This window comes from Callorhinus ursinus, unplaced genomic scaffold, assembly GCF_003265705.2.
Source record: "Callorhinus ursinus isolate GAN/ISIS: 27379988/994484 unplaced genomic scaffold, GSC_fseal_2.0 scaffold14, whole genome shotgun sequence".
Lineage (NCBI taxonomy): Eukaryota > Metazoa > Chordata > Mammalia > Carnivora > Otariidae > Callorhinus > Callorhinus ursinus.
The window spans coordinates 18,057,107-18,079,744 of NW_027397076.1; the positions used below are offsets into that span (position 1 = coordinate 18,057,107).

Sequence of the window (22,638 nt, forward strand, 5' to 3'; positions counted from 1 at the left end):
GGGGGGGGGGGGGATGGGTTAGCCTGGTGATGGGTATTAAAGAGGGCACGTACTGCATGGAGCACTGGGTGTTATATGCAAACAATGAATCATGGAACACTACATCAAAAAACTAATGATGTAATGTATGGTGATTAACATAACATAATAAAAGAAAAAAGAAAAGAAAACTTATACAGAAGGACTACATTTGGTTTAGTCTAGGAATGCAGACTTTAATATTAGAAAATAAATTTAATTAATTTGCCACATTAATTAAAAAATATAGGATCTTGATAGTAGATAAAATTCAACATTCCTTCATAGTTAAGAGATAAAAGACTTAGAAAATTAGAAATAGAAACAGAAACTGTTTATCCTGATTAATGACGCTCCTTGCCCCATCCTTGAAAACAACAGTTGAATGCATTTTTATGATTATTTCAAGAAAAGATTTCTCCCCATCGTCACTTCTATTTAACATTGTACTAGAAGTCCTTTTTTTTTTAATTTAAATTGAATTAGCCAACATACAGTACATCATTTGTTACAGAGGTAGAGTTCAGTAATTCATCAGTTACGTATAACACTCAGTGTTCATCACATCATGTGCCCTACTTTTTTAAAAGATTTATTTGAGAGAGAGAGAGAAAAAGCACAAAGTGGGGGGGGCAGAGGGAGAGGGACAAGCAGGCTTCTTACTGAGCAGGGAGCCAGACGCAGGCTTGATCCCAGAACCCTGGGATCATGACCTGAGCTGAAGGCAGTCACTTAACCAACTGAACCACCCAGGTGCCCTACATCACCTTCCCTCCTTAATGCCCACACCCGTTACCCCATCCCCCCACCCAACTCCCCTTCGGCAACCCCCAGTTTGTTTCCTATAGTTAAGAGTCTCTCCTGGTTTATCTCCCTCTCTGACTCTTCCCACTCTATTTTCCCCTCCCTTTTCCTATGACCCTCTGGGCTGTTTCTTATATCCCTCATGTGAGCAAAAACATATGATAATTGTCTTTCTCTGATTGACATTTCGCTCAGCATAATACCTTCCAATTCCATCCACGTTGATGTAAATGGTAAGATTTCATCCTTTCTGATGGCTGAGTAATATTCCATTGTGTATGTATACCTACACACACACACCACATCTTCTTTAGCCATTCATCCGTCGATGGACACCTCGGCTTTTTCCAAAGTTTGGCTATTGTGAACATTGCTGCTATAAACACTGAGGTGCAGGTGCCCCTTTGGATCACTACATTTGTATCTTTGGGGTAAATACCTAGTAGTGCAATTGATGGGTCATAGGGTAGCTCTATTTTTAACTTTGTGAGGAACCTCCATACTGTTTTCCAGAGTGGCTGTACCAGCTTGCATTCCCACCAACAGTGTAAGAGGGTTCCCCTTTCTCCGCATCCTCACCAACATCTGTTGTTTCCTGTCTTGTCAATTTTAGCCATTCTGACTGGTGTGAGGTGGTATCTCATTGTGGTTTTGATTGTGGTTTTGATGCTGAGTGATGTTGAGCAATTTTTCATATGTCTTGTTGGCCATTTATATGTCTTCTTTGGAGAAATGTCTGTTCATGTCTTCTGCCCATTTCTTGACTGGATTATTTGTTTTTGGATGTTGAGTTTGATAAGTTCTTTACAGATTTTGGATACTAGCCCTTTATCTGATAAGACATTAGCAAATATCTTCTCCCATTCTGTCAGTTTTGGTTTTGTCGACTTTTCCTTTGCTGTGCAAAAGCTTTCTATCTTGATGAAGTCCCGGTAGTTCATTTTTGCCTTTGTTTCCCTTGTGTTTGGAGACATGTCTAACAAGAATGTTGCTGCAGTCAAGGTCAAGGAGCTTGCTGCCTGTTCTCCTCTAGGATTTTGATGGATTCCTGTCTCATATCTAGGTTTTTCATCCGTTTCGAGTATATTTTTGTGTGTGGTGTAAGAAAACGGTCCAGTTTCATTCTTCTACATGTTGCCGTCCCATTTTCCTGACACCATTTGTTGAAGAGACTGTCTTTTTCCCATTGGATATTTTTTCCTGCTTCATCGAAGATTAGTTGACCAAAGAGTTGAGGATCTATTTCTGGGTTCTCTATTTGTTCCACTGATCTATGTGTGTCCTAATCAGCACAATAAGGCATCAAAAGTAAATTAAATGTGAAATAATTAGAAATAAGGAAATAAAGCTATATTCAAAGTTGGTATTATCTATATAAAAAAGGAAATAAATGTATAGTTAAATGATAAGAATGGAAAGTTCAGCAAGTGTTCTATAGAAATTAAATGCAATTTTATACACTATCAACAAGTATTTATCAAAGGTTAAAAAGATATTTGCAATAGCACAACAAAGAAAGTACCTAGGAATGTATAAAATTTTTATATGGAAAATATATAAAATTTTGTTGGAAATATGAAACTACCTAAGTAAATATTGAAATAAGTCATGCTTGTGGATTAAGGACTCAATACTATGAAGATCCCTGGGGAATGACAGAAAATACAAATACTATCTGGTAGCAAAATGGTGCTATCACATCATCTACAAAAATCAACTCCTGGGGAGGCCTGGGTGGCTCAGTCGGTTAAGCGTCTGCCTTCGGTTCAGGTCATGATCCCAACGTCCTGGGATGGAGCCCCCCATGGCCCTTGCTCAGCAGGCAGCCTGCTTCTCCCTCTGCCTGCTCTGCCTGCTGCTCCCCCCTGCTCCTCCCCCCCCAACAAATAAATAAAAATCTTTTAAAAAATCAGCTCCTAATGAATAAAGATTTCAATGTGAATTGCAAAACTATACAATTTTAGGAGATAAATAAAAGAATATCTTACTGACATCAAGGAATGGAAAGATATCTTTAAAAATATACCAAAAAAAAAGGCAAGCCTCAAAAAATGAGTGATAAACTATGAATTCTGGTTCATTAAATTATAATATAAAGTTTAAAAAAAAACAATTTGGATGAAAGCATTAAAAATGACAATGCCAGTGAAATGAACTAATTAAAAATATATGAAACAACATGAATGTTGGTAGAAAAAGCAAGTCACATAGAATTATTCAGTATTATTCTATTTATATAAAACCTACAATATTAAAAATTTATCTTCAGGACTGACTGATTACAACAAAGGACAAAAATTCTTCCCATCTCTAGTTGCATACCCTTTTGTATATGTGTAATAAAATTAGAAAATGTGTTGAAAAACACCTTAGAGTTTACCCAACACACCAGGGAAATTCTAGTGACTGATAGTTTTTTCCCTCCATATAAAATCACCTATTCCACTCAGTTACATCAATGTGTTCTTATTCTTACCTCTCTAAGCAAACCATGTCCTCAGCTCTGTCTTCTTCAAATCAATCTTTGGACTAAGTACCATTACCAGAGCACTCATTATTTGCTCAAGGTATTTGTAATCTGAGAAACTGATCCATAAGCAAATAATTGAAATTGTAAAGAACAGGACAATAATTTCTATATACACGACTGAACAAATTACCACAGGCATACCAAAGAACAGTTTTGGCCAGAGGAAACAGGAAAATGTTTCCACCTTCCAGAGGAGGTGACATGTGAGACTATGAAATTCTTCATAAAAAGTTTGTCCATGTTATTTTAATGCACATAATTTGAGTATAATCCTTGATTTATCGTATTCACACATTCACCATCTCAGTGTCACCAAAATGTAATTACAATCCTATGTGAATTTTCAGAAATAAAAATATATTCCTCCTCATCCTTTCCCTAGACCATGTCAGTTCCTTCTGTGTTAAAAAAATTTTTTAAGTGGTTTGTATGGAGCTGTGATTTTTTTTTTTTTTTGGAACTCTGATATTTCTTAAAAGGCTAAAAGTTTGCTAAAATCCACTGCTCTTTTTAATAACAAATATGTCCTTTCTTCAGCAAAAGGTAACTATGGGAAGTTCTAAAACAAATTTCTAAAGAATCTTTATGGGTAGTTTCCCACTTCTCCAGAAAGAAATATGAAAGAGCTCAACATAGCAATTTAATACAACCAGATACTGATTACCAAACCTAGGTTACATTGTCTTGTTTTAAATATTGATTACAGGCATGTTTGATTTAAGGATCTAGATATTAACCTTTTTCTTAGCATTTCTACACACAAAGCCAAATACATTTAGTTCAACAACTGTTGACTCATCACTCATTGTAATCAAGGTCCCATAAGAGATAGATCAACAAGTGTGATTAATTCTTGAAATGTATACCACAAGGTCTATAATAAAGCAAAAATGTGAATGTACTAATAAAATTATCAAAAAATGTCTGCAAAGAAGATAAGATGAAGACCTTATGTCCAACATGGAAAACAGAAAGGCCTCATAAGAGAGCAGACGTCAGTGTCGAGTCCAGTAGAGAGAGCAGAATAGTGTCTACCAGTTAGAAGCCATCACAGAAGCAAAGGCCTTGAGTTAAGAACAGAATGCGGTCAGGAAACACTGAAAAATTCAATTTGATCAGATTATATGTCTGAGTTAGAAAAATTTCCATCTCCTATAACCAATTTGTAGTACATGTATGAAGTTATAAAAGATTATATAACTATATCCAGGCTCAGTAGGAAAAACTGCCACAAGCAATTAACCAAAATTGCTATGAGTGAAGAAGGCTGGAATGGCAGCCCACAGTCCACGTATTTGCTAATTAGGGAATAAGACATCTGAGGCATTGGGAGAGGTTAGAATAGATAGTTAAAATAAGTCAGGCTCAGAATCTGAAGGGCTTTAAATTCCAAACTGAGGGGTTTGTGTTTCATGCATCTTTTAAACTTTAATTACAGAAATAATACAAAGTTTGTTGTAAAAGATTTTTAAAAACCCAAAAAGTATGTAAAAACCTCTTCCCTAATACCACTCGAAAGCAGTAAGTCAGCATATAATCTTCCAACTTTTATACATACATACACATATAGAACAAACACTATAAATTATTTCAATGTAAAAATAGGTTGCCATTATGCATATAATTTTACAATTGTTTTTTGAAGACATTTTTTCATGAAAGTACAGAGATCTATCTCATCTTTCTTTTTTCTTTTTTCTTTTTTTTTAAAAAGGGAGATAGAGAGGAGGGGCAGAGGAAGAGGGAGAGAGAGGAGAGACAATCTTAAGCAGGCGCCACCCTCAGCGCAGAGCTGGGCATGGGGCTTCATCTCACAACTCTTAGATCACGACCTGAGCCGAAACCAAGAGTCAGATGCTTAACTGACTGAGCCACCCAGGCACCCTCTATTTCATCTTTTTTTAATTGTAACATAATACTTCATTGTGTATATGTTACTGACCTATTTTTATGATTATAAAAATTTTTTAAATCTGAAAAAAGTTGAGTTGAAACATCTTCAGAAGAGAAATAAGAGGTAAAGAAAACACTTAGGAGATTATTACAATATTCTAAGTAAATTCTAATAATGAGAGCTTGAATTGAGACTCAAAGAGATATGCCAGCTAATGTAATTATAAAAAAAAATCAGTTTGTAATTATCTTGTTTACCAGGTGGTAACAATTATCTTGTTCCAGGTGGGAACAAGAAAGAACTATGAGAGGAAAGGCCCCATGTGGATGACTAGGGAGATCAGGAAGTTGCCTCTAGAGAAAGTGAACAGAAGGAAGCAAAAAATAGTTTATTGAGAAACTTTCTTATCTCCCACTCGTTTTCTAGTTCCCCAGCTTCTTACCAGTTGCCATGTTATATGAACCTGATGGCAAATATTTCCCAAACCCACCCAGCTTTACCTATTCCTGCCATCACTAACCCAATTAATGCCCATTATCCCCCTCTTGCACTGCTCTCCTTAGACTTCATCCAACACTGCTGTCAAAGTCAAGATAGTTCATGTGGCCAACGCTCACTAGTATACACTGTACATCTGCTATGTGTCAGCTGCTGGGTTTACCTTAAACATATGTTGTTATATCAACGAATCTTGACAAAAAGCCACTTTTTGTTTTTGTCACTTTGGTGAAATTATTCAACTTCGCCCTATAAGTCAGTTTCCTCTCCTGTAAAATGGGGATATTAGCATCTGCTTCATGCATCTGTTGCGTGGAAAGTATTAATGAATGTTAACCCTTAGCGTGATGGTGTCATATAGTAAGCACAAGAAAGATAGCATTAATTCGCATGAGTGCTCAACCATACCCACAACTACCTCTGCAGCCTGCCCAACATCACAACTTTCTTGCCTATTATATATTTCTGTATTCATGTTTTCATATTTCACTGCTTTAACCCATAATGCTCTCTTTAACTACAAAGCCTTCCCTGATATCTCTATCTCCATATATGTAAATTCTCCTCACATATATAGGTCCCACTCACAAGAAAATACTGCTATTTTTCCTATCTAGTAGCAATCTCTCACCTGCCTCAATTGCCACAGCATTTTATATGTAGCTACCATTTAACACTTACCTTTCTCTTGAGTTTTATTTTTATACGTTTGTTTACATGCCTTATACACATGGCTTATATACTTACAGGTATATACATCTTCACTTCTAAGCTCTGAGCTTTTGTAGAAGTTGTGAGCAGGACCAATTCTTTATCTTTTATAAAATCTAAAATGACTTTTTTTTATGTATTATAGACACAGCAAAAACATCTGTTGAGGTCTCTGCTAGATACTTTCCATTTGTCCATCCAAATTCCATCCCGCTGTCTGTGCTGACAGCAGACAATGGAGAGGTACAGGCAAAAGATCAGAGGAAGGGAGGAGAGAGAAGTCAGGCTCTGGCGCTCTCAAGAGTCACATTGAGCTGGCTGCATCCCTTGAGTGAAGGTCACTGCTCCACTCAAGGTGGCCAAATCTATAGGACCCTCTCTTTTCAAAACTCAGTAACTGCTCTATCCATTTGTCCATCTGGGCCTAAAGGCTCCTAGCCCTACGGAACTACACAGCCCCACATTTGTAGAGTCTCTTTATTAAACCTCCCCCCAGAATTACCCATCCTACTTAGAGTATGCTTCCCCACCTTGCTGGGACCATCTGCCAAAAGTTCACAGGGAATTTTTAGATGAAGAGGGTAGGATTGGAAAGTAACTCCTCAAGGTCTGTCTTGTCACCCAAGTGAGAAGAAAAGTCTTCACTTAGCCTGAAGAAGACAATAGTGTGGTTGGAGGCTAGAGGAAATTTAAAAAGGACTAGAGTAACTGCTGAAGAAATGCTTTAGGAAGTTAGTTAATGGTGAATAAAGGGTAGCATAACAGCATGGAGGGCTTAACCGCACAGAACTCAACTGGCAAGCTCTCCTGAATTTCTCCAGCAGTGCTTAGCAGAACAAGATCAAAAGGGTTGTTAAAAGGGAAAAAAGCAAAGCAAAACAAAAGTGATAGGGTTTAACTAAACTGTAAATTATGGATGATTAAAGAATCATGGGATCCAAAGGTACCAGAAGGGTCACAACCGGAACCCAGGTAAAGGTTCAAAGGGAGGCAAGTAAAGCCAAAAAGAGGTTAGTGGGTAATCTTTCACTTTTAGTCCATTTGGAAGAAACATCAATTAGACTAATCGTGTAACATTACTGATAACAAAAGCACAGTGACTGCATTTTTTAATCTTATAACCAGACATGACTCTGCTTACTTGCAGTTTAGTTTATGTGCCGATAGTTAGGCTGCCTATACTTTAAACTACCTTTTTAGATAATAGGATTTGGATAACGTTCTTGTTATTATTCAGAAATTCCTCTTTGGGCTCCCTCTGAAAATCTGATTTTGAAAATACACATTTCACTTTCTAGAATTTAAGTATTTATAACTTCCTTTTCACTTTGCTTCAGTTCTTACTTTGCTTTCAAGAATTTGCACTTCTGACAAATTAAGAACAACAACCAGATTTTAGACCTTGATGTAAAATAAGCACAAGGGAAAGGAAAAAAAAGAGAAGAAATGCAAAATAATCACATGAACAAAACAATCCAGTCCTTGATTGCAATATGAAAACAGGAGAAACTGCTGTCCATGCTACACAAAGGTTGCCAAAGGAACAATACTTGTACATTTCCTGGTTCTCAAAAAATATACCAATGTAATATTTGCGTCTGTCTCTTTTCCTTTTGGAAATCTCAACCAAATATCTACTTTAAACTTGTGAGTTCTTTGTGATTCACTTCGTAAATTCATTATTTACTGCTCATATCATAGAATTTACCAAGCAGGCAACATATAAAAAGGCATTGATTTTTTTTTTCTCCAAAAGTTATGACTACAAGATACAATGAAAATTTCTGCTCTCCCTGCAGCCTCTAAAAATAGTAAAATATAAAGTGGTTTTGCCTCCAAGTATCTTTCATTTCTGTTAACTCTCTTTCTACTTTCAGATTATAAACTCCTCCACAGCAGGTACTAGATCTACTTTTTTTTATGTAATTCCCCACAGAAATTACAACAGGTCTAAACCCAGAGAGAGAAATAAATCTTTTCAGCTATTATTAAGTACGTATAAGATTAAAGAGTCGTTTTGGAAATTGTGAATTGTTTTTTTTCTTTTCAATTTTTGCAATGAACTCAGGTCTTACATGTTTACCATCAGTAAATAACCACAGCTAAGAAAAAAGCTGCAGAGGGAAAAGTGTTTTTATTCCATCCAAGGTACTATGTGATGCTCCCATCCAGGTTTGAAACATGCAGCGCAGATGGAAAAGGATTGGCTACTTCCTCCTTTAGTGTCTATTCTAGCCATTCCCTCCAGTTGGTGGATGTTGCCTTCATTTGTGCGACAAATTGAACTATATGGATTAGTCATGAATAATTTTAAGACTATAATTAGGGATTTACTAAAACCAATATTAAATCATTAACTAAGACTATCCACTCAAGACAGATACTGCTTATGAAAAGAAAATTATTAGTAATAAGACAAATATAAATTATCTGTCAAATATAGACACATGTATTTGCTAAATATTTATCAAACATTGATATAAATGTACCATATTTAGTGGGTGTACAGTTTAAAAAGAAGACATTTTTACTTTCAAGAAGCTTAAAACCTACTAATATGTTTTCTTGGGGAAAAAATACTTACTCTCACTCTTTTATCCTCGTCTCAGCGTATAAGATTTTCAATTTTAGATACAACAGTAAGACAAGAGGCCCAATGCTAAGTCCCACATCACCAAACCGAGACTTAATTTTAGTTTCTGTTCTCCCAGAAATGGAACCTTAAACCAGTCAATCAAGAATCACCTAATCAGGGTCGCCTGGGTGGCTCAGTCGTTAAGTGTCTGCCTTGGGCTCAGGTCATGATCCCCATCGATCCCCGCGTCGGGCTCCCTGCTCAGCAGGAAGCCTACTTCTCCCTCTCTCCCCCCACCCCCTGCTTGTGTTCCCTCTCTCACTGTCTCTCTCTGTCAAATAAATAAATAAAATCACCTAATGAGTACTAGTGAGGTAATCTGCCCGAAAAGCCCCACACATTCCCTAAAGTAAGTAAATTTGTAATAACCAACTCGAAATTTTGGCTTAGTTTGTCTTCCTGCTTCTTTCTACCTCCAAAAGTCTTTCATTTTCACAACACCTCAAAACTCCTTTCTATCTGCTAGACTGGACGCTGCCCGATTCAAATCAATTTTTACTCAAATAAGAAATCTCCTATTTTGAAGATTTATTTATTTATCTTTAGAGAATGAGAGAGAGGGAGAGAGCGAGCGGGGGAGGGGCAAAGGGAGAGGGAGAATCTTAAACCGACTCCACACTGAGCTGGAGCCATGGGGCTCAATCCCGTGACCCCGAGATCACCACCTAAGCTGAAACCAAGAGTCTGAGCTTAACCGACTGTGCCACCCAGGTGCCCCAGACTCTTAACATTTTTAACGTTCCTCGGTTTACCTTTTAACCGTTCTGGTGCAAGAAGATGGAACCCAGACGCCCGGAGACGCGCCGGAGGAAGCAAACGTGGGTACCTGTCGAGCCCCTGCAGCCTGCTGCTTTCCCGCCGCCTGGGGACGTTGTGGGGAAATCCCTCTCGAATCCTCCACAGCTTTTGCATTAGGAGCTTCTAGACTTAGATCTGAGGGTTTCTTTCTCTGGACTGGGTGCGGAAGCTGGCACAGTCAGACTGCGTCGACTTGGAAACCAGACTCGGTCCAGGGCCGGAACTGGGTCCGACTTGGAAACCAGACCAGTTCCGGGGTCAGACTGGGTCCTACTTAGAAACCAGAGCCGCTCCAGGTCAGACCCGGTAGGAGTTAAGCTGGACTGGGGCCTATGTGAGGCGTCAGGTGAATAAAATTTTGTAATAAGACTGAACAAGCAGGTTAACCTTAGCAAAAATAATCTTGAATTACAGTGGCCACAGTGGAGAACTTTTAACCTAGATAAACCCAACCATTTACGAGGTGCCCTAGAGAAAAAGGGATCTCAGCCAAGTACTCACTGTAAAGGTTCGAGGGAAAATTCTTTTTCCTCCTCTACAGTTTCTGGTGACCAGGATGAGACCCGCTGAAACACAAGACTCACTCCAGAGCCCACAGAATCCTGGGAAATGGCAGAAGCCAGCAAAAGGTAAGAATTGTTATCAAAGTCAGCTCTCCCAGATCTCTATCTGTGGTAACTGGTCCAGAGAGGAAGGTAGAGTTTCACGTTGCCCCTTCCTTTCAGAGTGGCAGACAAAAAAACTGTGAAAATTCAATATTTGAATCGTGACTTGTGAATTTGCTTTCCGGTACCCACTGGTTGTCGATCCTTTCTCTCCCAGGGACAGCCATTGCCTTCTTGTTGTCTCATTTTGTGTCCTGAGAACTTGACTTGGTTTTCTGCCTGACTGGGATGTCCAGGTTCATGTGTGTGCAGGCAGCTCAAGCGTCATATTAAGGACCCCAAAATACTGCTAGACAGAAATACGGGTTGCACTCCATTTGCAGCCAGGGCCTTAATGGCGATAGGCGCTTTGGGGGAATACTCTATATCTTTTTTTTGGTTATCTTTGGAAGTGGCTCTGGATCTTAGGAGAGTAGTGTCTTTTGCACCTTCTTTGCTTCCATAGGGTTCTTGAATACTGTCAGGAATATTTACTGTTTGTTTCTGCTGAAACCTGACAAGATAAGCCAAAGAATTTTTTTTAAGAGAAAACATATTGATCAATCTACTTTAACTCCTTAATATGACCCACCCTTGGCTGGTAGTTGGAGAGACAGGCCAAAGTCCAAGTCATTGTCTTTGGACTTATTCCCATGGTGAGGTGGCTGGTTAGAGCTAAGATAGAAGCAAAAATTCATCAGTATTCTCAATACCTGATTTTGGACCACTCCCACCCCCCAATTTTAATATCTATACCAATTAAAGCCTATAATCATTTATCATCATATATATCTGACTTTACAAAGGACCAAATCCCACTTCTTAGTGTAGGAAAGATCATAAACTTTGGGATAAGTCAGGGGATTCAATTTCCAGCTAAGTGAGTGAGAGCAAGTTACTCTTTGAGAACCAGTTTTATCACCTGCAAAATGGGGAATAATCTCAACCTTGCATGATTATTGTGAGGTTTAAATGCAATAAACTCTTCCATGGTAAGCACTTAGTGATGAAGAGATATTAGTTCTGACATCTTTTTTGTTTTAATTGACATATAATTGACGTACCATTACATTATCTTCAGGTGCACACCATGCTGATTTGATATTTGTATACATTGGGAAATATCACCACAGTAAGTCTAGATAGCATCTATCTCCACACATAGTTATAATTTTTTTCTTGTGATGAGAACTTTTACACAATATAGTATTTTTAACTATAGTCACCGTGCTGAACATTACATACACCTGACTTATTTTATAACTGGAAGTTTGTGCCTTTTGACCCCCTTCACCCATTTCACCCAACCTCCCCGCCAACCCATACTCCTAGCAACCACCAATGTATGTTCTCTGTATCTGTGAGCTAATTTTTTTTTAGATTCCACATATTAGTGAAATCATATGGTATTTGTCTTTCTCTGACTTACTTCACTTCACAGAATGCCCTAAAAATTTATCCCTGCTGGGGCACCTGGGTGGCTCAGTCGTTAAGCGTCTGCCTTCAGCTCAGGTCATGATCCCAGGGTCCTGGCATCAAGCCCCACATCAGGCTCCCTGCTCAGCAGGGAGTCTGCTTCTCCCTCCCCCTCTGCCTGCCGCTCTGCCTACCTGTGCTCTCTCTCTCTCTGTCAAATAAATAAATAAAATCTTTAAAAAAAAAATTTATCCCTGCTATCACAAATGGCAAGATTTCATTCTTTTTTATGGCTGAATAAAATTCCATTACACACACACACACCACATCATCTTTATCCATTTATCCATCAGTGGTCACAGGTTTTTTCCATATCTTGGCTATTATAAATAATGCTGTAATGAACATGGGATTGCAGATATCTTTCTGAGTTAGTGTTTCCATTTTCTTCATATAGATACCCAGAAATGGAATTGCTGGATCATATATTTAATTTTTTGAGGAATCTCCATACTGTTTTCCATATTGGTTATACCAATTTACATTCCTGCCAACAGGGCACAAGGATTCCTGTTTCTCCCCATACTCACTAACACTTGCTATTTCTGTTGTTTTTGATAATAGCCACTCTAACAAGTGTATGGTGACATCTTATTGTGGTTTTAATTTGCATTTCCCAGATAATTAGAAAAAGATTTTTTTTTAAGTAACTCTATGGTCAGAAATTGGCCACATTGGAAACTGATATTTATAGCCTGATAGGAACTTGTTTTTAGGCCTTCTTCCCAAAACTAAATAAAACTATATACCTAGAATGGAGAAAAAGATTTTGAAGGCTTTGTGGAAGGATTTACTAAGACATTCCAAAAATACACACTTCTAAATCTAGAACATAGGAATCTTTTTATTGTCATTTTATTGAAGATCTCCCTGATATAAACAAGCAAATTGAGGATAATATAGTTGGACAGGTGGGGCAGCCTCTTAAGATCATTCAGGTTGCAACCCAATTCTTTGAGGAATTAAAAACAATGGTACTTGTCTTACAAATCTAGTTTTTACAGGAACAGAAACATGGCTCTAGAAATAATTCAAAGCCACCTATCTTTTTCACTAATCCTGAAACCCCTCCTGTTCATCTCAGAAAGCTTGCAGGTATTGTAAAATATCAGGACCTAAGGAACAAGTCTTTCTTGTTGGAGCTGCCTTTACATACATTCTTCCTTTTCAGAGGTAACTGGTCTTCTCCAGAAATTAAGGTAATTCTTATCAGAAGGGGGGAAAAGGAAAGCCTATTTTGAAAACTAGGCCTATGAAAAATTTTAAACGTCTCTTCCACAAATATTAGTAAGAGGCTAAAATTTTAATACAGAAGCTGTAAGATCTGTCTTGGCATCTGTCTGTATGTGTATGTATGTCTATGCATGTATATTACAAATGTGTGATTTTTTTTTCCCGCGGCTGGATGGCATTGCCAAAATTAATTTGTAAAGAGCTCTATTTAATTGGCTTTAAAGACAAACAAGTGTTTTTGCAAACCAAGCATACTCTGAGAAATATAGAAAGTTAACCCAAATGCATCTCAAGTTCATGTGATCTAGGTAGGGTAATCTTCAGTAAATAAAGATTAGTTTAAGTTTGTTGGTTTAATTAAAACAGGCATGTCTTTAGAGTTATCAGCATTAATTATAATATTTTTATCTTATCTAGGTTTACTAAAAGTCAAATATGTTACCTCTATTGTAGAATATGGTGAAAAAGGTAACTTAAGGTGATGGTTAGCTGTTTAACATCTCATGAAAATTTCACTAAGCATAATTGTCAAGAACTAGAAAATTATTGCAACAGAGGAGAGAAATCAGGCTTAACTCCAAATATAGCAAAGACAGCTGGGGATTTATAGCCAACAAGCAGAATGAAGGGGTTAGTGTATGGAAAATTACTAAGAGAAATCAAGGGCAGGGGGGAGTCTTGCTAACCTGACTTAACAGAATTCTTACTGAAGGGAAGCCGGGATTATCAGATATCAAAGGTACAGGATAAGGAATTTGATCAGATATCGAGGGTAGAAGAATTCTCACTAACCTGATTTAAGCAGGTATTTTACTACAACTGGATGAAGCCTAGCCAAAAAGAGGGTTCAGAGGGGCCTGTTTAGTTTAGGGGGATACAGAGATGTTCAGAGCAGCTTGTCTAAAGTTTGGTCAAAAAGAGAGTCTCTGTCTATTGATGCTACTTTGCTAAATTATTGAGAGTCAGAATATCTTGAACTTAACTCATTTGATTATGAAGGCAATCATGCGCAGTGTACCAAACCCACCCATTTACCTTCTTGGGCAGCTTAGGTAAGGCACTTCTCTGCTTAGGGCAAGTTTAATCATCTGCAAAGTAAGGACTATACCTGGCTTACTGGACTCTGTATAGCACATAAGACAGTAGTTTGAAAATGCCTTGAAAACTCTAATTTGCTATGCATATACGAGGTGCTTTTATTGTCAAGGATGCCTGTCTCTTCCTTATTTCAATGAACTCAAAGCATGAGTAGCCTGCTGCCTTCTGGACCACAGACAGAAAAAGCCATTACCTCCTGTAAGTAACTCCCTCTGTATTTTGTTAACACCTCTATTGCAGCCTTTATGGTTTTGTGTTGCAATTATCTAGTTACACAGCTTTTCATTCCACCACTCTTTTCTCAAGACAGGCAGCTTACGTCATTTTTCTTTGTGTTCCCAGTGCCTGTGGCACATATTTGGGCTTCAGTAAGTATGTGCTGAAAAGACAAATAGTTATTTCTTGGTTCCAAGAACATCTACTAAGAGTTCTTTGTTTCTCTAGTTTTCCTGAAGCAGCATCCCCCAGAAACCAAAGAAACTCTTTCCCTGGCTCTCCTTTTAGTCTATTAGTAAATGAAGTCACATAGCACATGGAATTTATGTTCTAGAAGAGCATGTAAAACAAAAATTACATATAGTCGAAATTGTGTTTTGTAAAGGCCTTCAGTAGCCTTTTATCTCTCTTTTGCAACCTTTCTTTCACTGGGTCAGTGAAAACGAACAAACAAACAAAAATGAAAAAAAAATTTCCCATAAGCAATCTTTTAGATAAGCAAAGCAACTTATTTCTGTAAGTTAAATGGGTATGTGCTGGTATTCCTTTGTATTGTTGGGTTCTACTTAATTCCCATCCTCTGATTTTCTTCTTTCCTCTCAGCTAGAACCTTTCCACTCTTGTAGGTTTAGACCTACATTAGTTTCTATCAAAGGCAGTGCAAGGCAGGGGGACTCAAATTAAGGTTCACCACATAAGCAACTAACAGCAAGTTTTTGGCCCCAACTAATTGGGTCTCATCCCCAATTCTGGATTCCAGTTATATTAGGGGATTTCTACTTTCTTCCCAAGATCACATTCTCTGCCTCAGAGTTCATGAGTTAACCCTATCCCTGCCTTTCCCCTGAATGCATCAGTCTCTGAGGAGTCTGCCTGGTCCCCTGTTCTAGGAGGGGCAAGGGGACTTCTAATTGCTAATCAGCTTCTCCTCAGACATATGGAGGTTCTAGTTTCTTTCTCCTGCTCTTAACACTCTACCTATACTCTTGCTCTATTTTCAGATAGTTTTTCCTATCAAGACATTTAAACCCATCAAATACCATTTTCTACTGCAAGTGGGCCTCTCTGCCCCCAGCCTGACAGCCGGTTCTGGGTCCTCACTATTCTGTCTCACTACTGTGAACCCCACCATCGTATCATCACATCATCATATTTGACTCAGTTGAGGCAACTCAGGCAAATAACTGACTTTTTAGAGAGAACAGACAGATATTGCAGCCACAAATAATGTAATTTGGAAACCGTCAAACCATTTAACACAAGACTCACGTATTAAGCATTAGTAGATTCCCTCATATATCATCTATCTCATAGATTTTCTGTTTTACAAGGAAAAGGACTATCCAAAAATTGGTTTCCAAAATGTTCATTTTTGAGTTATGAAGAGATAATTTCATTAGGGAACAAGATCCAACATTGGATTTAACTCATAACCTTGAAATATACAAAGATATAGGGTCAGGTGTTCTTCAGTTTGGAAATTTGGCATACTATATCTCTGCTTATAGAAGAATCTTATGTGTGAAAACAATGATTCATCAAACAGTTTAATTTTCTGTTTTCTTGGAGAGTATTCAGCAGTGTGTGACTTCAAAAAATTTATATACAATACATAAAAATATATATTTATATTTATATAGTTGCACACATACACACACACACGCATGCACGCACACACACACACACACACACACACACCCTGTTCTGTGATTTGAATTATATTTAGAAAGTGTTGGAAGTGGGGTATAAAATCAGATCCAGGAATGAGGTGATGGTGAAGATTTAGACTTTCCTTATAAGACACACCAAGATGAGAATTGGCTCATCTGTGTAGCTTAAGTCTTCAAATACCTTAGCTGAGATATGATAAGAAATATGCCTTATTTCTTATAGTTATATGTTTTGAATTAATTCTTTCCTACTGCTGTTTCTCCTGCATGCAATTACAATGCCTTTGACCCAACTGCACAAACATAGCAAACTTGGGGGCTTTTTATAGGCTCTTGGTTATGTAAAGAAATAACAATAAAAAAAAAGAATAAAAATCAAAGTGAATGTTACAAGTATCATGTGAAAAGCTGGCCACATGTTGAAAGTCACTTGCTTTTTGCAATTCAAAACCCTCTATTTTAAGGGAAAAAATTTTGAGACTCAGAAAACATGATTGGATTTCCACTTATGTCTCATTATTAGTAGGAGTCCTGCATGGTTCTAACATTTACTGCTTTGTAATATGAGTACATGGGACAATATAAACACTCTGACCCTTAACTCAGGTTCTCATCAACTGTACTCCATGCCTTTCTAGTTTGGCCTGTTATCTACATAAAAAATGAAAAACACAGGATTCAGCAATCCTATCAATTAATTTATCAGTTAGGTTCAAAGCAAGCATAGTTAGAGAAATTAAGTAGTTGGGTTTTTCTGTGCATTTTATAGAAACAGGAAAACTAACATTGTGCAGAAAACACAAAGGTAGACAATGTATGTGCTGGGGTCAATGGTTCAAATGGGCCTGGCTCAGAGAAGGGGTAAAAAAAAAGGTTATTTACATCATGATTTTTCCTTGAAGCCCTTTTCAACTTCTTACAAAGCATGACAATACTTTGCTAATCTGCTTTCCTGTGATCTTAGTTTTTAAGTCATACTCTTTAAAAAAAAATTCTCTGTACTGTTCTGAGTCTTGATAAAAACTCTGTTGCAAGTTTACTGAAGGAATTTGACATTTTGATGGAAATCAGGATAAAAAAAAAAACCAGACTGCACGTATATTCCTCACGAAAGACCAGTGTGAGAACATGGCATGTACAAACACATATTAAGAAACAATTATCAACAATCTGGAGAAAACTGGGTTTTCACTGACATCAAAACAGGAAGACAAAGGTATAAAAATAAACTAACAGCCAATCAGGTTTACTGAAAAAAATGCCTTCCATTGTTACCATTATCAGCCCACTCTAATTAAAAAAAAAAAAAAAAGTTTTTTGCTGAGAATGCTGTTGACAAGGAAAGAAAGCTTTTTCAATTTGTCTAAGATAAGCTTTTCCTTTTTGTTCTAATTGCCTGGGAATCAACTATCGTTTCATTTCTAGATTTATTCCATTAATTTATAGCCTAGCAGCACACAGAGGGACTTAATTCATGGAGAGCTAAGCTAACCTCCTATTTGAGCTCTCAGCCTCATGATTCAAATTCCCCCAGTGATGGGGAGAACTAAAAGGACAGTTATTTTCTCTTCATTTCCATAATTTCATGCCTATCAATCCTTTTCATATTTCTTACATGATTTCCTAAATTGTATATAACTTCTAAATTGGTTTATAATTTACCTCCCTCTTGCAAATGAAGCCATTTGCTTAAAGTATCTGAAAATGATATATGTTGGACCAGTTGTAAAAAAATTTGAGAAAGGTGGGGCAGTATTGCAGTTGTTTTAAATCATCTGTGCCTTGGCAGGAATGATAGAAAAAATAAAAAATAATGTAAAACACTAAGAAAGATAGACAAAGAAGAGAGGACAAGTGAGAGATCTTAAGAATTATTTTTCCCTTTTTCCCAATAATTTTGTTGTTATTGTTTTGTATACACGCACACCCTATAAAAACTTATCCAGATTACTCACAACTCTTCTTTGAATCCCAGATCCCTACTCCAACTCCATAACCCCTGTGGTAACCACTGTTACCTCTGAGGGATATCCTGGATTTGAAAAATGTGAATACTTAACATTCCTCTTATAATTCTTGAGAAATTTTCTAGTTCAGTCCTACTTCCTTTAAAAGTATATCAGCAATTCCAGGATATGACTATCTACAAATGACCCCAAATCAGTCTTTGATTCTTAGTAATAATATTTCTAGATAACAGATCATGTTTTCTAGTTCCCTTTTCTGTAGTCTTTCCTAACCAACCTGGATTTTCTGATGCTCTATTTTAAAAGCAGTAGGATTATTAGATAGTACATATGTTTAAAATTAGAAAATGACAGTTTTATATCATAAATTCAACCAAATTCTATAAACTGAATATATTAGTAACTGCTATGAATATTGCCAAGACCCTACTGTTCAGCTGACATATGGCTCCCATTGATTATATCTTATATTATGTCAATAAAGAATGAAATGCACTTAATAGGAAATCTTGGCAATTTATGTCTATAGTAAGAGAGTTTTAATTTTAGCATAGTCAATATAATCCAGAGTAAATGAATAAAAAAGTGATTTGAGCTTCCTTTCTGGAGCATAATTTTACCCTTTCATACATAGGGAGGTGAGTTCAATGGTTAATATATATAAAAAAACTTCATGTTCATTTAAGCCTGTCCATATAGCTCATTGTCTTTACAAGGATACACAGCCCACTAATTTATTTCAAAACTATCACAGACAAAATTACTTGCAAGCAAGTCTACTCACTAACCAAAGTTAGTACTATATCACCCAATTATTAAAATGATAGATAAATTGAGGCTTTCATAAAATAAATTTAGGTATTTTGATAGGGTATAATCCAAACAATAAATCATCTGGCTTCAAAGACCTAGGTGTAAATCCTAGCTTGCGGGTGCCTGGGTGTCTCAGTTGGTTAAGCTACTGCCTTCGGCTCAGGTCATGATCCTGGAGTCCCGGGATCGAATCCTGCATCAGGCTCCCTGCTCAGCAGGGAGTCTGCTTCTCCCTCTGACCTTCTTCCCTCTCATGCTCTCTCTACCATTCTCTCTCTCTGTCTCTCAAATAAATAAAAATCTTTAAAAAAAAATCCTGGCTTGGGACAACTTTTGGGACAACTTTTCTTTTAATCCTTTGCTTTTCATATTTTCCATCTGTCATAGTAATTCATAATCAGTAAATTGTCAACATGAACAATGTAGTAGTGTTTTGCAAGTAGTTGTGAAAACTTTGGTCAACATTATTTTGCAAATTGAATTCAGATACCTTACAATCCATCTGTGGATCCTTAAGGGAGAAGTGGCATTTAAGATGATGTATTAGATATGAGCTTTGCCTCTGGGACCCAGAAGACCTGAGTTTGTAGGACAGACACTGTGGACTGGATTTTTCAAAATTCACTTATGCCTTTCATTTGCCTTCTTGTACTGCAGAAACTAGAAAGCTAAAAAATTTCCTCATTCCCTTGTAGCCAGCACTCCAAGTGGGATTTAGCTTCTTAGATTCAGATGTACTGGTGTAAGATTTGAATTGAATTCAGAACTGGGTTATTTAGGGGGAAAAAGTAAGGCATCCGTTTTTCACATGCAGATCAAAGCAGAGGTAGCATAGCCTAGGAACATTACCAGTGGCTACCAGATTTGGCAGAGGAGGCTCCCTGACCTCAACAGTGGCACTTAGGCTCTAGAGCTGACAAGTGTAGAAGTGGCTTCTTAATTTCACAAGCAGCATCCTGCCTGTGGCAGAGTTGCAATTCCCTTCCTGGTCCAGTTCCGTAGTTTATCTTCCTTCCCAGAACACAAAAGTTTAGAGAGTCTTAGTCCATCCAACATACACCTGGAAAATCTGGACAGGAGTTACAAAATGACACAGGGGAGCTACAGCCCTGTCCATGTAGCCCGTTAGAACAGGTGAAGAAACTAAGCCCAGAGAGGTTAAGGAACTGTCCCAGGATCACACTGAAAGAAGCTGGCCATGAGAGAAATTCCAGACTTGGGCTGATATGCAGCCAGAGGCACCAGTACATCAATACTAGTTGTTAAAATATCGAAATGTTCTGTAATGGTTGGTAAATAGCTGCTGTCCTGAGTCCCCTCTATGCCCCTGGCCCTTCTGTTAGGACCCGGTAGGCTTTCTTGCCTGCTAGGAACAGGTAATAGCTGGTACAGCAATGGGACATCAGCATTTTAGCCATTTCCTTTCTGATCGTATGATATGTGCCATCTAATTGTTAAGTATTTTTATTTGCATCCCTGGGTGGGCCTCTGCAGGCAGGTGCCTTCTACCACACCAGGTTACTTCTTTGCTTAACATGTTATTGAATTCAACAGAATACTTAGGTTTCAAACTGCAGTAACACAATGTTAATCTCTCCTTAGAACAATAATACCATTACTGTTTGTGGAGGAGGGAGGCGATGCTAGAAACTTGGCAATCCTCTGTCATCAGAGGGAGCTCATCCAAAGATGTCAATTTATAAAACTATATTTTTGACAGGTGGGTAGCAGCCTTATAGCACTGGTGAAATGCTTAACAAACTGAAAAATGAATCTGAGAAGATGAAAGGTGTCTATTTTCAGTGCTAATAACATATACAGAGCATAGTCTTGAATATGTAAGATTTTATAATTTTCACATGTATAATTTATAACAGAACTTACCCTTCAGTAAGGAGCTAAGAGAAAATAAGCCAAAGGACCATTAAGCTACACAACACTGTGTAACTGAGTTATTTTACTTCCGGAAACACTAGGTGTTATGACAAAATTCTTCACATTTACACTTCTTGGCGTCTGGGTTTGACAGCTGCATTGAGCAACAAACATGCAGAATAACTCTCTTCCTATTATTGTTTATCATAAATTACTCCCAAATTCTCAAAATGCAAAATCCCCCAGACTTTCTAGACCCTTGATCAATAACGAGTGAGTCATTACATAAATACTGCTCGGATGATCAGCCTTTATCCGAGAAATGGAAGATAGATTTTCTTATCTTTCCTGGCACCTAATTCTGCTGTAAAACAAATGTGTCATAATTTATTTAAAGTTCAGGGAAAAGAGAAAACCCCAGAGTTCCTGAAGTCTAGTGTACTTACCTCATGGAAAAATTGTAAAGGGTCAGACAGCTGCTGCTATTGAATTTAAAAAATAATTTTAAACATAATAGCATAATGGGTGGGCATAGAAGGTGGAGCCACAAGATTCTCACAACGAAATCCAACTGTTCCCATCTCTAGACCTCACAATTTTACTGGGAGAATTCAAAAACATCAAAAACATCTTTTTAAATATTAGAATAGTTGAAAAAATAATGCTAGACATTCAGGTAAGCCTAGTAAGATGAAACACATTGATTCTACTCTGTCCTAAATGCCACGAATTTAAGAGTATAAGTAAATAGAGATAAATACTTTTAAAAGGTGGACTACTTCCCATATAATCAGAAAGAATGGGAATGGAGAAAATAGCAAAAGAAAGTTGGTAATAAAAATGTAAGAGAGGAGACTAGGAACTGACTTAGCAGAGTGACAACAGCTGCAACTAAGTACTTGCATTTATCATTTACCAAATATGTACTGAGCACCTACTGTGTGCCGGGCCCTGTTCTAGAGAGAAGCAATAGAGCAGGGAATAAAAAAGGCAAAAGCTGTGCCTTCATGAAATTCAAACAGAAGACACCACTGAGAAGAAAGTTGATTTGTGCCACAGAACCACAGAGAGGCTGGAAAAACAAATTAAGGGCACAAGGTTAACTCTGTACCTCTGAAAAGTGCTAAAAATAAATGGAAACGGTAAAAATCTTTTAAAAAAATTTTTTTTAATTATTGGGCACCTGGGCGGCTCAGTTGGTTAAGTGACTGCCTTATGCTCAGGTCACGATCCTGGAGTCCCAGGATGAAGTCCCACGTCGGACTCCCTGCTCAGCAGGGAGTCTGCTTCTCCCTCTGACCCTCCCCTTTCTCATGCTCTCTCTCTCTCTCTCATTCTTAAAATTTTTTTTAAATATTATTTGAGAGAGAGAGTGTGCACAGGAGCAGGGAGCGGGGAGCAGAGGGAGAAGCAGACTTGCCGCTGAGCAGGGAGCCCAACGCGGGGCTCAATCCCAAGACCCCCAGGGCCCCCAGGACCCCAGGTTCAAGACCTGAGTCAAAGGCAGAGACTTAACTGACTGAGCCGCCCAGGCGCCCTTTAAGGGACAATTAGATATTAGATGGCTTCTCTAACTCAGCGCAACTGGTGTCTTACACCAACCTTCCAAGAATAAGGAAGGTTGCTTCGCTTCCATCTTCCAAACCTTGATCAAAATGATTGGCAGGGGTGCTAACCTGGAACCATTATCAGGAGGGGCATTCTGGGAAATGCAATTCCAGTTTGTCTAAGTTGGCACAATACAAACCCACAAAGAGA

At 37.8% G+C, this 22,638-nt stretch overlaps 1 long non-coding RNA gene across 2 annotated transcripts in view; it reads left to right on the forward strand.

Annotated features, from left to right (window-relative positions):
* The first annotated feature begins 10,088 nt into the window (after window positions 1-10,088).
* The window catches only part of LOC141374094 (uncharacterized), a 78,761-nt gene continuing 66,211 nt past the window's right edge, over window positions 10,089-22,638 (forward strand). For both annotated transcript variants that reach the window (XR_012380665.1, XR_012380664.1), the window contains exons 1-2: window positions 10,089-10,234; window positions 10,430-10,517. This is a non-coding gene — a long non-coding RNA (uncharacterized lncRNA). The remainder of the gene's footprint in view (window positions 10,235-10,429; window positions 10,518-22,638) is intronic.